Consider the following 17330-nt stretch of genomic DNA (forward strand, 5'->3'; position numbering starts at 1 on the left):
AGAGTTTAATAAAACATATAAAATAGTACTATACATAATCATGATTTTTCAAACATCTGAAAAAATTACAGTGAACACATTACCTTGTTTGAAAAATGAATTAATATTCATCAATAACATGAAAGATTTTGTTGGACAAGTTATAAAAAATAGAGGGAAAAGGATTTATCAAGCATGTTGGTTCTTGTAATATTCCGTTAAGTGTACTTGATGTACAACATTAAATGAAATACTATATAGAAAAAAGAAAAGAAAAAATCATTTCATAATATAAAATTTGTAAAGTAAATTTTTCATTGCAGAATTTTTTTTTCTTGCCAATTTTTCTTGTGTTCATTATTTAGGACAGCAATTGTTTACAATCTAATGGGTAAGATTTCGTGCAGAATGTTTTGTTGTATTATTTCTAAAGAGATTTCATGGACATAATATATGTTAATATTGGGTTGCACGTGGCCTATCAAAATGGGGATCCAAGGGTTCGTATTTCGTATTCCGTTGTTGCTACAAAGAAAATCACTTTCTGCACTCTGAGGGTCTGGCGTAGCCTAGTCATTAGAGCACTCGACTCTTAACTTGCGGGTTGAGGATTCGAATCCTTTTTCAGCCGTGGAGGTGCTATAAGGGGACGATCAAGTCCACTATTCGATAATAATTACCCAAGAGTTGGTGTAGAATTTCTTTCTTGTCTTTCACTTCGAAATTTGGAACGAGTAGCTTTGAGAGAAATTAAAACAACGAAAAACAAACTAAACCAAATGTTAATATTCATATTTTAGTTGAGTAACCAGCATTATTTCCATTCAAAGCTAAAGTATTAGTAGTAATTAATACTATTAATAGTTTAGCACACTCTGACAAAAGGGATGTTATGTTTCGCAACTAGGGCTTTATCTTAGTAAGTATAGGGTTTAATTTTCTCGCTAAAAAAAGAACTTTGTTACGTATACTTGTTACTATTTATTAGTAAACATCTAGTCAGATAGATCAGTTTCCTACAGAGAAAATGAATTCTGCGTAGCAACATTTCGTGGTCTTGCCTTTCGTTCGAACATGTCCCAGGGTGATTACATTGAATTTAGATCGAGGCTTTCGGGTGACAAAAGCAGCTGCAGAATGCCATTCGTCTTAAATCGCTCTGAATATGCGTAACATGGTGCATTATGATGCTGAAAGAGGTATATTTCTTCTCCATCATGTCCCTAATGCGGCACTATTTGGAATATAACCATAAAAAACCAGAACAACTTTCATCGACGCCTTAACAAGTGGGCAACATTCAAATAAACTAAAACAGGGACATACCGAGATACTATCTCTACAATTCCTTATAACTGGAACGAGAAAGGTATTTTAATTTAAGAAACAATGAGGACTGACGTTTATGATGAGTAGTTTATGAGTTGCAAGCAGTTAGTGAAAATGAGCAGAACAGAGCATCATATACAAGGAATGTACTGGTCTGTTGTCATGAAACACTCTTTAAAACCTTAGGTGATGCAATTTACTGCCAGATGTTTGGTTTTATTTTACATCAGATTTTGTATGGAGAAAATTATTAATTTTTAAAGGCCATGGATATATTAAAACATCTAGTGGTTCTTCATTTCCTCAACACATTATTCACAGTCAGTTTGGGGGTTGGAATGTCTAGGGCACTTGTACTGACAAAGTAGCATTCAGTAATTATCCCTCTTTATAGGTCCTTTTGGAACTATTACTTAAATGGCTAACTGTAACACAGTTACCCTTTATAAACACTACATAGCAGTGCACCATCGGCTTTACATCCATATACAGTGGATCAGGTCTATTATTAACTGTTTTAATTTATTTTGGGATTTTAGTTTGTATAATGTATGTGATTAGTTGCCCTCTAACTGCATCTCTGTATTAAAGGATGTATAGCTATGTTAGCAATTGTGTAAGGAGAAATTATAGGTATATAGTGAACCGGGTTTTAATACAGGAAAAATTATAGGTATATAGTGAACCAGGTTTTAATACAGGAAAAATTATAGGTATATATAGTGAACCGGGTTTTAATACAGGTTTGTTTGTTTGGGATTAAGCACACAGCAAAACAATGGATTATCCGTGTTCTGCCCACCACAGGTATCAAAACCTGGTTTCTGATGTTGTACATCCGCAGACATACCGCTCTGCCACTGGGGGCTTTCATACAGCAAAAATTATAGATGTATAGTGAACTGGGTTTTCATGCAGGAAAAATTATTTTTTTAAGTCATTATTTCTTCACGTGAGAAAAAGTACAGATTCTTTCCAGAATTGTGTTTTCAACCTGCAAAACCTATAGTCATTTTTAAACAAGAAAAGGTGTGGATATTTCATAGACTGTACCTTCATTCTGGAAAAGGTGTAAATGTTTTTTGGATTATGTTTTCATATGAGAAGAAAATATGGATGTTTCTCGAATTACATCCTCGTTTGTGTCGTTTTTCTGTTTATTCCTCACAAGAAAACAAATGCTGTGGTTTTCTTCAACTTTGTCACGATTTGGGAAAAGTCCTAACTGTTCTTTGAACAGAAGAACAAATCTGTACTTGGGATAAAATGTGTTAGAAAGTAAAAGATGAACAGTATTAAATTGAACGTAACCACTCAGGAGGTAGAGCCCTGTAGTCAACGACAAAAGAACATGAATGTGAGAAATTACGAACCATTACTGGCTAGCGTTGCTGAGAGTGACATTTGTCTTTTTAACTGTGTTAATGTAGCACACAGGATTAGCCAGTTGCCAACCATTAGTGAAGCCTTGCTTTTGGTCTAGGAAATATTCTGATCTATTTTAGCGACTTATCTAAGTTCTATCACAGAATAAATAGAATAATTGGAATGTGCTTGTATAGACATTAGATTACCTTCAACATAACTTTGATTGTGTTTATAGATCTATAGGTAAGTTTTTAATACATTTAATATGATATTCATTGCGAAGCAGTTTTAATTATGTTTAGGAAAATCTTAGATTCATATATAAGCTCAGCTCATTTTAAATAACTAAAGAAAAATATCATATTTTGAATACGAACATCATAGCAATTAATTTCTTTGTGCTAAGTATTCAAGTTAAGTACAAGAACCAATCCGTTCTCGTTACGAATATAAAGTGTTTGAAAATATGTTGATAGAAGTTGATAATGAAAAACTTGTTGCTGCATTTTAAATATGTTCTTCTTACACGTGGCAAACGAAAACGATACCATTTCTAACCATCCAGTATGACTTGAGTTTTCTTTGTATACGTCTAATACTATATGTACTTCGTTATATTTTGTCCAGTATAATTTAACTAAGGCATTCTGTTTGTCTATTATGATATATATCAAATTATTTACAAGTCTATTGACGAGGAAATAATTAAGAAATGAAGAGGTGCTGGAAAATAATTGTTAGTGGTATGAAATTAATTATTATGGACCTATTATGTGATAATATTATGGACCTATTATGTGATAATTATTATGGACCTATTATGTGATAATATTATTGAGGTCATTCAAATTCAACCTCACAGTCACAGCTTTCAAGACTAACAAAATTGTTCCATAACAACAAGTCTCCCAGTCTTCAAAATTGTATCGCTAAAATTCAGGTTTCTATACCCGTGTTGGGCATACTACATATAGCCCATTGTGTAGCTTTGTGCTTAACTATAAACAGGCAAACCATAACAAAATAGAAGTTGCAGGCACAAGTGCAGGTGAGGTAAACATCCTAACATTTAGGAAATTGTTGCAAACAAACAAAACTTGTATTTAAAGTGCAAATACAGCGGCATCGTTTTAATATTGGTTCCTGTTCATGGACTACTCTCACGGGGTCTGTTAGAAAATGAACCTGTAGTACAAAACTGTTCCTGTTCATGGACTACTCTCACGGGGTCTGTTAGAAAATGAACCTGTAGTACAAAACTGTTCCTGTTCATGGACTACTCTCACGGGGTCTGTTAGAAAATGAACCTGTAGTACAAAACTGTGGGCAAACATTGTCTATCATCTAATGTGAAAGGCAAATCTCATCTAAGTACTATTTGACAGAACATTACAGAAGTCCGGGCATTTTCATACCATTCTCCATACAATAAGATAAACTATTCTTCAATTGAATGCCGTGCTATTTACTTAGGTGATTTAAGAACAGCTGCTGCACAATGCTTGTGTGCTACTTTATTTAAAAGGCTTTTATTTTAATACTTTTTTATCTTTTGGACACTTCAAAAGTGCAATGACATGTTTATGCTAAAATCTGACATCTCGCCTTAAACCTATGTTAGGTGTTACGACCTTTGTTACGGTTGGATTTGGATCTTTTTGGAGAAGATGACCTTTAATGACATCATTGATAATACCATAATGTTAGCCAAAACCCCTTCATTCTATACCAATGATAATACTTTCTCCATACATTTTGTTTTCTGAATTATTTGTCAGTCAATGGAGTTCTGAATCCCTCTCTCTCTCTATATATATATGTATATATAAGAATTTCTGTCCCAGTTGTACTACAGTGTTGTATCTGTGATATAGCTATTATTTCTGCGTTGATGTAATTTTATTACAATAAAAACGAATATATTCTGATATAAATAGCGAATTAGTTTTGTATTAATGCATTATCACTTTACTGCTAAAGTAGTTCAGTTCTTAGTTGTGTAATTACAGGGAAAACAGTTTTGCAGGGGTACGTTATTCACGTATGTTTTCACTTCTTATATTGCCATTCAATGCAATTTACGTGTCCTTTTAGTTTCTGAGTATCATTATGATGTTGATAATTGGTATAAATAATGCTCCATTACTCTGTATTATCACAAGTAAAAACAAGGCTACCAACGTTGTATGGCTATGAATGACATTTAACCGAAAGTAAAGTGTTTGCTTCTCCGTAGTGTTATTCAAGAGGACAGAGGTGCTCTGTGTTTCTGAATAGTATTCTAATGTAAATAATCTTCCCCTTCTATATAGTGTCATTCAAGTGTACAAAGGTGTTCTAGTGTAAATAACGTTCCTCTAACTTGTAGCGTTATTCAAGTGTACGGAGGGTTTATATGTCTTTGAAAGGTGTTCTAATGTACAGAATGTTCCAGTGCTATGTAATGTCACTTAGATGTACAAAGTTGTTCTCGTGTAAATAATGATCCACTACTCTGTAGTGTCAGGCAAATGTAAAAAGGTGTTATGCATTTCAGAATGGTGTTAATAAGTTATTCACTTCTTTTTAAATGTCATTCCATTTTTTTAGTTTCAATTAAGTGTTCCAAGAGTCTGTAATATAGTAAGTACAATGTTTTCTGCCTAGGACATCTGCCAGAGATTTAAGGCTCTGACGCAAGTAAAAATATGGGATCCTTTTGTTCCTTTTCTGAATAGGAATATTGTATACATTTCATTACCTGTGAGATCAAAATTAGCAGTAGAGTCGAAACTGCTATTAAAAAATTAAACAAAATACTGATAAAATCATAATATTTAGAATAGTAAATTAAAATGAAAATTACATGTCCTTGAGGCTAATGTTTACTGTGCTAAGAGCCCCCCCCCCCCACATAATACACCAACTTTCTCGCAGTTTATTGATATATTGAAGATTGTCTCGGCGGAAGTGGGGGGGGGGGCTGGCTGGAGAAAGTTCAACAGGGATACACCCTTATGTTTTTACCTCTTGAATGCTACTTTTATGTAAACAAACAGCCTTACTGTGAATAGTGTTTTTGTATTTTTAGAATGATGATGATGATACTAACATAACGTTATATATTATTTTAGTTTAAATCCAACGTAAGTAACTTTAAAGTATGTTTCATATCTGCAATTATTTCTTTACGCACTAGCTAAAATATGTTGCGTCTTTCTTGTAGTTGTCACTTCATTTTCAATAAAGTTCTTTGATATATTCATGTGAAACTAATCCAACTAATCCAGGTGATATTTTACTATGTGTAGTTTAGTTCGAGTCCTCCCTGTCTCATGGGTGTTGTCATTATTCGTTGTTGTTGGTTTTTATTGAAATTTTCTGTTTGTCTATTTGTGTCACCAGAACGTAGTTCAATTTTGTATATTAAATTACAATACAAGAGCTTTCTGTATAAATAGGAGAGATAGCTATTGTCCAGGTGATGCAGTTAGTCTCAGTCGGGTAAATGCGGATTAAACAAGTCCCTTCACTATAAAGCATTGTTATGCGTTTGCAAAAATGAGTCATAACTAATAGTTCAGGTATTCTAATCTCTGTGTTCTTGAATAGTACACAAAGACAGGTTGAAATAGAGGATGTCATATCATGATGTAAACGCCATTTTTAAAAGTAAACCAAAACGAAATTTACATTTTATGCTGTACATAAAATCTTCCCTAGTGCAAATGATGAATTATATTTTTTGTAAAAGTGATGGACCTTACATTCTAGAGGAAAATATCTTACTTTTTTTAAAGTAAAATAATAACTGAACCTTTAAAGGAAAGGTGGAGGCAAAGAGCTATCTGCATATGGCCGTCTTTAATTGTGAACTAATTGACTAGAGAGAAGGCAGCTTGTCAACAGCACCCATCGCCAACTCTTGGACTATTCTAATAGAATATCCTATTTAAGTGTCACTCTTATAACGCATTCAGAGCCCCATACTGTAAGAGAACTGTAAGCATGGATCCTAGAATTCACAGTCCAGCACGCTAGCCACTAGGCTGTGCCTAGCTCTCCATAATTATAGTTTCAACATTTTTGTCGAAATTTGTTATGGAAACACTATTGCAAATTTGAATTCCTTACACTTCGAAGCGTTAGTCAAGAACTCAAAGTTAGAGGTATAGCGAAAGTAAATTTATAATATTAACACTATTATATGACTCTTTACACAGCTTCTTTTCAACAACGAAGGAGAATCTGAGCTCAAACTAATGATGCCTTGTTCAACAGCAGTAATTAGTGTTGTTGTAATTAGCTCTTGTGAGGCTCATTTATTATAATTAACTAAAATCATAAACCTAACAACTTGCCACTCTTTGAATTATTAACAGTTTTTTAATGAATTGATGTATTCACCCATGATATGCTCCACACATATAAAACAAGTATTCTATAATACCCAATGATCGTTTTGTACAAGTACTACACTGTATTATTATGTTTCAATTGTCACTTTTCTACTCTAGCAGTATAAACGCAATAAAACCTCAACCAATCTAGAGAATCATGACGTAAAAGGAGTTAGAGTTTTCTTTATGAGAAATTGATCTAGGAAGACTAAAATTGTCTAGTCATTAGCTAGAAAGATAAACTGAAGACCTGTTCAAGTCTTACACATTTATCGTGTAATTAGCACGCTTGTGTTGTTATTCTTGGTGATCTATCAAAGTCCAAACTCTTTACCGATAAGATTAAACAACCGAAGCTTCATATATCTCTCCCTCAGGTCTTAGTGCTACCAACTTCTCACATGAGATTTCGGACAAAAAAAGATTTTAAATGATCATTGTCTATCGCCGTTGTTGTTGCTAGGTCTTTAGCGCAAAGTTACACAATAGGCTACCTGTAATCTGTCCACTATTGGAATCGAACCCCTGATTTTAGCATTATAAGTCAGGAAACGTATCATTAATCTATCTGGGAACTTGAGTATTTAAGTCAAATATTTTATGGGCTTAAACTAGTACGTAATTATTATGAATCCAATTCATTCTGGAATAGATAGCTGACTACTTAAATATCCCCTCCCCCCCTCTTGTAACTGTAAAAAGACGAAATATATTGTATTACTAATTCTGAGTGAGTAATTTTTTACTGTGTGATTTTCATTTTTTGAAAACATCACACTTAATTTAAATTACGATGAAAAAGCCAAGGTTTCTGTGATAAGAGCTTAAGCTGGCTCGTCGCTGCATTAGAAAACAGTTGACAAAACGCAGAAGATCGAGCTCAACATATAACGTTGATTTTAATATGTTCCAAAACGGTGTTTTAACATAGCAAGTATAGAAAAAACGATATGGCTTCATTTAAAAAGACAGAGTGAAGAGTAAGGAAATGGCGCTTGCAGGGAATCTTATGCATACGGGAAATTAGTAGAAATTCTCAATTCGTTCTCCACAGAAGATACAGTCTCCTGAAACTTCAGAGGTAAAAACTATGTGGGAATATGGCAAGGTATGGGCGAGACTACGCAATATTAACTCTATCTACATTATAGAAGGTGCACTACTTCACTCAGAAATAGTCAATGATCATTGGTATCATGGATTGCTTCTGTTTTCAGAAACACTTGCTTCCATAAAGAGCATAGAGATGCCACAGAAGAACTCACATATTTCTCCCTCTGATTGAAACATAGACTTGGTGTCATTTTTCTACCATATGGCTTAGGCAAACACAGTCTTAGGCAGAACACACAGGATGAGCTGACTGACACCCGGGTTCTAAACAAAGCTCTCTAAGAGATGCTAGACCCTTACATTGTTTTAGACGTAATGAAGTTACACTTGTTCTAATGGATGGAGCTGTTGTATATCACAAAGGAACCCGTGAAACGCTGAGAAATGGAAGAGATGTAGTTTTGGCTTTTGTTGTATCAGCCGTCTTGAAAATGTAACTTATACCAAAATATGGGGAACTACTCTCATTTGATAAGGAATCCACGAGTTTGTTATCTAGTCATCCCACATTCAGTCCAAAAACAAGAAGTCGTAGATATCTAGAACAAATACCTCACACTGATGTGTGTTATGTACCATTAATAAATACAACGTGATGATAGTTGTCAGTGAGAGGGCAAGGAAGTTCTTGTTTGTAGACGGAGGAATTATTATGACACCTGGGAGTAGATGCTGTAGATGTTACCTGTGATAACCGACGCAACATAGACTAAATAAACAGAGATTTCTTTAAATGTATTTTCCTATGTGGAGATTGAATATAGCTACCCCATCCCACTTATCCCTGAAAGTCGTTTGTTTTATGATGGTCATTGTGCCTTTCTTCGTCCACTTAATGATAACATCCATCTATTTAAGTCTGTCACTCGCTCTTGGTTTTGAAAACTTATTAAGTCTTCAGGTTATAAAGCCATTGTTCTTCGGATGGTTATCGTCAGTTCCATCGTTTGTCCAGTTCTTATATATACCTCACTAATTTTGCATCTGTCTGTCTAAAATATCTTCAAAATTCTTTTCCATATCCATATCTCAAAAGCATCAAGTTTTTTCTCCATTGACTCAATAACGGACCGGGATTCTGAAGGTAGTGTTGACCAGATTAGTATTTTATTAGAGTTTTTTTTTTCGTGGACACAGCATTTTTCTTATTTATAAGTAGATGTTTCCATCTTATTGAATAGTCATATGCATTTTATTTCTTTATTGTACAGAACTGTTTTGTAATTAGCTATCCTCTGTACATAAAATCCAAAACCTGTTCCAACTTTATTCCATCAATATAAATGTTTACACGCAATATTTCTCTGTTCTTTGTTGACACCGTTACGTTTATTTACATTAAAATGCATTGCAAACTGTTTACTGTTGTTTTTATTGTCGTTAACATATTCTTCATTCTTGGTTAGTAGTACCATATCATCTGCATATCTAATACTGTTTGTGAATCTTCCATCAATACATATACCTTCTAACTCCTCTATGCTTTTCATGATTATCTCTCCATACAGTCTGAGGGGAAAGAACTCGTAATTACCATATATTTCATTTAATTTTCTATTCCTATCGCCAATGTTTTATTTTAGAATGAAATTTGTTATTAGTCTGTTAGCTTTTCTATCAATGCCTAAGTCTCATGATCCAAGCCTGGCCCATTGGCTAGCTGGTCGGATTATGCACCTCAGTGCCCATCGTTTGCGTCCTGTTAACCTCAAAAATGAAATAAACTGTGCTCCTCACTTTGAAATCGTGGGTGTGTTATAAGAATTACAGTCAAATTTCACTATTAAGTCAGATAAGAGTAGTCCAAGAGTTGGAGGTAGATGATATTAATTAACTAAATACCCTCTAATCTATCGGTTTAAAATTATAAACGACTAGCGCAGTTAGCCCTTAACTAGTTTTGCGTGAATATCCGAAAACAAACAAAACCTATGCTTTGTAAGTCTTTCATTGATTGTTTTCATGATGAACATTATCAATGGTTTTTAGTAGTCAATAAAACATATAGATAGGTAACTTTGTTTCTCTAGTCCACTTGAGAGGCTTTCATTATGAATCATATAAAACCAATTGCCTTGGGGCTGTTTACAAACGGTCGGGATACAATTGTCTTTATTGTTGTTGGTACATTTATATGTACATTGAAAAGAGTTTTAAAAGATTTAAGTGCTGTATAAATAAAATTGAGTTAGAGGTAGTAATAAATACTCACGCTGAGGGTCATTTTACATTATGCAAATTAATTATGTTAGCAACCATTTCTTTGCGAATGCTGGGATGGTTCTAAGACATTGGTCACGTGATAGACAGGTATCTGTCTCAAATAAAATAATAAATCTTGCTGGCCAGATTTGTTAAATGCGTACAAAACTTCATTGCTTACTTGAAGGGCAGATGACTACCCTTTCTGAAGAAAAGTAAGTTTAAAGTGAGATTAAATGGTGCTGAATCAACAAGCACGTGTTTTTGAAAAATAGAGTTTAAATACTCTCCATGAATAGAAAAAAATGCCACAGCAAAACATTTAGAGAAGCGACTAACTTTGAAGTCAAACTCCAAGCCAAAAAAGGACCAATGCTTTCATCTACATCGTGAAAGCTATGCTTACAAAAAAGAATCTCCCAAACCAAATCCCATTGTGGTAAAGCTGTGCTTATCTACTGATGTAAACAAGGTATTGAAACTGCAAAAACTCTCAAGTCAAAATATCATAAGTTTCCAGCAATATCTCAAAATCAACGGTTATTTTCATGAGTAAGAAGGCAGAAGACGCTGAAATTACAGCAGCCTACTCGACACATACTTGCCAAGTCTCTTCAATGTAGCTCAAACAGACATTTTGTGCCTTTAGTCTGCTTAATTAAGTGTACTCTTAGATGTCATAGATTAAATCATTAACCTATAGAGCGCAAGAGGAAAGGGAAAACATAGATATGGCTGTTCTCTGAAAAAGCTCGATTCATGGGAATATTGCTTCAGGGTTATTATCAAGAAGCAGGAGGAGCAGATAGAGCATGATTTCCAGGGAAACTAGGGTTTATATGAAACTTAATCATCATTTCTAAAAAGTGTGAAGAATCTTCTTTTAGTTAATCTGAAAACCTAAACTTACTGAAAATTAACTAGGAAGGTTGTTAGAAGAAAATCAGATTATAAAGTTCAATTCATTTTTATTTATATGTTGGTTTCTTTATTATTTTTTGTTTTAAAAAGTCAGTAATATTAAAATATAATAAAATGCATCTGACATTACTATAGTTAACACAATATTTTAAACTTTAAGCGTTGAGGATGAGGCACGGATTTTGTGATCATTACAGTCTTTTAGAAGAAGAAAATAGAATATTGTGATAGTTAGATATTAATGGGAGTTAGATAAAGTAGAGCTGGAAAAACATATTAGGCTAAAATAATATAAGTTATAGTAAAAATATGTCAACGAGAAAGGTTACCCGAAAACATAATGAATGTTTTAAAACATATTGATGAAAGGTGAGATGATGACAAAAAGTTTAAGTTTGAGAGAAATTATAATATAGTGATTATAAGCCAAAGATCATCAAAAAGAGCAGTAAAATTAAACAACGAACAGAAAGGCTTGTTTGTTTGTAATTAAGTACAAAACTACACAATGGGCTATCTGTGCTCTGCCCACCACGGCTATCGAAACCCGTATTCTAGTGTTGTAAGTCCGCAGACATACCACTGTGCCACTGGAGGACACGAACAGAAAGACTGGAATAAGTTAGGGTAATTTGACTCCTAGGTTGAATCTACAAATATCAACATTGTATTTTCTGGCACTGGAATAGGCAAACTCTCTAAGTTTTTTATTATTATAATTCTTTATCTTAATTTTAAAACAACATTATAAACAGTCGACAAACCAACATAAAATACACGGTGCCAAACAATTAACGAGACAAACATTTAATACAGTCTGAAAATTACACCTGAGTGCAACTGCAAAAATTGATAAGTCATTAGTTATGGGCACATTTCGCATGCCCTCTTGTGGGAATACATTAATGTCTCGTCACGTTTTCCATTAGCTAGCTACCCTGGAAAAATAGCTTGTCATTTTTTTCTTCAAATTTCGTCACTGCTTTGTGGATCGTTTTGGTTATTAAATAAGGTACAAAACAGCTTAAAGTGGGATATTAAAGAAGTGTTAAAATACACTGACGTTTCACCGGCATTAATCCGGCATCATCAAGAAACCAATAAAATTTTAACCATTTTAACGGTTTACATATACCTTGGTAAAATTTACCAGAGCAACTGAATGTAATCAAGAACTCTCCTTTCTCGATGTATCGTAAACCCACCAACACTAACCAAATTCTTCCATGGAACAAAAAATTGGTAATTTGAAGATCATATGAAGTATTAATGAAGGAATTCATTAACTACCTTCTTGTTATATTAACGACAATTGTGACCCACAAACGTTACTACACTAAATTATTACACAGCTTTAACATCCTAAATCCTAAATACCTGATGATGACAAAACCTTGTCGAAACGTTGTACATTTGCTGTTATGTTAAACTTATATTAAAGTTTTTCTTCATTACCCATTCAAGCCGTCTCCAACCATTATTAGTCTCAAAGAGGGTTCCTCGTCCTCGAATTTGAATCCTAAATTAATATGTAAAAATGATCCATATAACATTGTGGGTTAATAGCATGCCAAATATATTTTCAAAGTTTTTTCAACTATAATATGAGCTTTGCTAATATTTCAACAATTATGATACAAATCAACCCGTTAGACTCTCTTTCAAGGAAGGCAAACCGCTTCTTCTTTACTTTACAACAAATATCCAAATGTTAATCGAATAATACAATATATATATAAAATAAACTATCAAGATTCTTCCAATTTCTACATGGAAAAAACAGAAATATATGTGATAATTATCTTAAAAATCATCATAACCTTACAAAAAAAATGACAAATAATTCTCCGGTTACTGGTTATGAACCATTAGAAAGAGAACGGAGAATTAAAGAAATCCTCCTAATCAAACAATTTAAATCCCATATCAACAAACATCCTAGTGTCGCGGTTCATGTTCTTAACATTTCAACTCTAAATAAATACAAAAGTTCTAATGTTGTCAGCCTAACACCGGCGTAACGTGAATGTATTTTAACTATTTAAAAAAAAAATTCAAATTTTCAACTGTTTTGTACCTTATTGTTTACTAAAATGTATGGGGTTCCTCCAAATCTTCAAAAGATTTTGTTATTGCTTTCGTAGCTCTGTAACAATACAACTTGTTTGTGTTGTATGAAGATTATCTACAGAAATACGTACTTTAAAAGTTATCCAAGTGTTGGAAACTGAGAAAACAGAACGTTGTATCTCATCCATCTCCACAGTGGAAAGATTGTTGACTCATAATCAAACAACTAGTTTGTGTACTATATAGCCTGTACATGGTCAGGGAAGATTAACATCGCCAAGTTATGGCCAACATGACTTTTATGAATCATTATGGATTAAGTATGTACTTCAAAACAGCAACTAGAGTGATTATCGATGACCAAATGGAAAAGAACAGAACGCGCGAATCTAGTATAATGACGAAATTAGCTGTGCCGGTCTGAATTTGACCGCATAACTCAGTTGAAATGTTGTCAACATCATTAGAATTTACAGGAGCATCGTTGGCAACCTTAGTTCTTCAGAAATGGGTCACAGCATCATGTCTCTACCAATCAATGGCATCGCACCGAGCAAGTAATATGAGAGGATCGTCTCTCAAGGTTGCTAAAGAACCTAATAACCTTGGTTACCTCTAACACCAACCGCTGACTAAGTAAAGTAATGACCCTTCAAATATAGAACTATATTATTGCCAGGCTGAACATTCTGGAAAAAGACTATTTTGTTTTGCCAAATGCGACTCCTTCAGACAAATTAATTCAGTTTGACTCTCACTCTAGCCATTCAGACTGTGAGGATCTCATGATTGCAAAGAGTGATATATTATCAGTAAAACTCATACACTTCCAAAATACATTATTATATGCCTTGTTACTGATTTGTGTGATGAAAAACATGACTTTAAAATTTCGCCTCTTTGATTTATTTTACAACTATAGTTTACTTAGTAGCGGAAACCATTATGCTGGACTGCCATTTTTAATATTAATAAATGCATTCCAATTTCAATATATGATCTCCAACTTTTTCTGATTTTTCAAGGAGTGTTTGCCTAACTGATCGTATGCATTCTGTAAGCTTAAAAGATTACATTTTGAAATCCAAAACAATCAGAAGAGAACGCCGTTTCTGATAATATCAATTATTTGGTTCAGAAGGTCTTTTTATTGTTTTTATAATAAAAAATATACTCATTCGCACTACAAAATCTTATTAAACAGAAATAAAAGTAGTGTAGAATTTCAAATTGTTTTCTTATAAGACTCTAAATTAAGTATTCTATTCATAAAGATTTAGAAAGTATTATTCATGTGTGTATATATATATATATACATACATACATATGTAACTTCAAAATCTTTAAAAAAAATCTTGATTCGATTGTATTTGGTTGAAAAATTTAAAAGTAAAAATGTATTAGTCTGAACTGTGGTGCAGGTACGAGCGCCATCTTTCAATGAATAATATAACTTCAGAGCGCGGATTTAAAATATTTAGTTTTAGTAGCGTCCTATAAAATAGTATATTCTAATTTAACTGTTAGTGACGTAAAAGAGCGTTTATGTGTAAGGATGACTATAGACCTATATTTGAATTAAACGCTTTTTTTTTCTAAAGTCGTTAGTTTTACTTCACTTAGTTTTATGTTTTATTTTAACATATCAAACTCTAAAATATTTTAACACATAAGATAATTAAAACCATAAATCATTTTAATGTACTTGTGCTTTATTTAATCTAATGAAGTTACAAAATATTTATAGAAAATAATGCATTCAAATATTTGAATTTTTATCAAATGTTAATTATTAAAATTATGAGTTAATTCCTTATTATGGATTTTTTGTTCAAGAACTGGTGGTCACATAAAGTATTCCCGAAACATGCTCCATTTTCCATTTATACATTCTAAATCAAATTTGGTTTTAATTTTCAAACAATATTTCATTTTATTCAGTATCATCTAAGGAATACATATACTATATCGTAAAAACTAACAAACTAGAATGAATATTTTCTGATTATCCGTATATATATTTTAGTTTAGAATGATTCAGATTATTATACTTAGGGTGGAATGAAATATTAGTGTGTGCACTTTTTTTATAATAAAATGATAGCAAAGAAAAAATACGAATCATCTTATCCCATTGAAACCGGAGTCAGCTGACATTTTTCTTTATTTTTGACTTTTAAATTTATTCAAAAGGAAAACGGGAGTTTTATTAAAACTGTTCAAAATAATATTAAAAGAATTATTTTTTAGTTTGTTAAAAGTAAAGACGGACATAGTATACTTAACGTATTCAAACTGTTTGTTTGTTTGTTGTGAATTTCGCGCAAAGCTACACGAGGGCTATCTGCACTAGCCGTCCATAATTTAGCAGTGTAAGACTAGAGGAAAGGCAGCTAGTCATCACCACCCAGCGCCAACTCTTGAGCTAATCTTTTACCAACGAATAATGGGATTGCCCGTCACATTGTAACGCCCTCACGGCTGAAAGTGCGAGCATGTTAGTGTGACGGGGATTCGACCCTGCGACCCACAGATTGCGAGTCGAGCGCCCTAGCCACCTAGCCATACCGGGCCTATTCAAACTGAATGCAAGGTTTGTATTTTCCATATATTCAAACTGAATGCAGGGGTTGTGTTTATAAAATGTTGAAGCTGAATACGGATACTGTGTTTTTAATATGTTGAAACTCAATAAATGGGTTATATTTTTAGTTTGTTCTAAATCAATACACTTGCTGTGTGTTTAAATGGTTCAAACTAAAGATAGGTATTCCATCTAATTGTCACAGCACAGATGCCATAATTTTATCTGTAGAAAGCGAAAAATGCTGAGCCCGTGAATACTTGTTGAAACAGAAAAAAATCGCTTGGAAAAATCTTGAACTAAAACAGTGTTTTGATCATGTTTGTGTGGTCAAACACCATTCAAATTAGTATTTGCTTATGTTCTACATACACAGATGGCAGCACATGTTACCAGTGAGTGGTTGATAAACTTTCCTGTAATTTTCATTTCAGTTTATTTACATGTATGCTTTAATATTTTTATATATTATTCTTCCAATATAACAACATATAGAAGGAGAAGTGGTTGACTCATATATCAATAATAATACTTAAGGTTTCCCTGGTTACATGGATGTTTCTTTTACAAAATAACGGCGTATAGAAGGAGAAGTGGTTGACTCATATTTTAATAATAATACTTAAGGTTTCCCTGGTTACATGGATGTTTCTTTTACAAAATAACAGCGTATAGAAGGAGAAGTGGTTGACTCATAAGGCTCATGAAACTCCTAACTCATTTATTAATCTAATCGTTTCATCAGTTACATGATTGTTTTTTTTATTATTTTGCAAAGTAGCGTATAACAGGTACAGAAGCTAATTCATCTGTATATATAAAGACGAAATAATGTTTGTTTGCACCCTAACTCTTCATCTATTAAAATAATTAAAGTTTCACTTGTTACCTTTGCCACCGAAGGTGGACGAATGTTATGTTTTCACCCCTGTGTGTATTTGTCAGCAAGACTTCTCGAAAACGGCTGAATAGATTTCAACGAAATTTGGTATACATTGGACTGTGACCAAACTTAAAAGTGATTAGTTTTGGAGGGTCAAGGTCAAAGGTCAGGGTCACAGCAAAGATCATGAAGATCCCTATCTGTTTATATGGGGACCGATTTTTCATACTATTTTTGCTTTATAACTCAGTCAAAAATGATCGGATTTTCATATGGAATATTATTTCTCATTGTTCTGCCAAAAATGATCCGTGTCCGTTGATAACGACGGACATACGGACACGTTTTCGTATTTTTTGAGAGCTGAATATGATCAACACTACGTGGCGGAGATATGCGCTCTACTAAGTTCCTCTAGTTACATTAATGTTTTGTTTTTGTTGTTGTTGTTTTTGCAAAATAACAACTAATAACAAGTGAAGTAGCTAACTTATCTATTAAT

This window comes from Limulus polyphemus, unplaced genomic scaffold (assembly GCF_000517525.1).
Source record: "Limulus polyphemus unplaced genomic scaffold, Limulus_polyphemus-2.1.2 Scaffold117, whole genome shotgun sequence".
In the NCBI taxonomy this organism is placed as follows: Eukaryota; Metazoa; Arthropoda; class Merostomata; order Xiphosura; family Limulidae; genus Limulus; species Limulus polyphemus.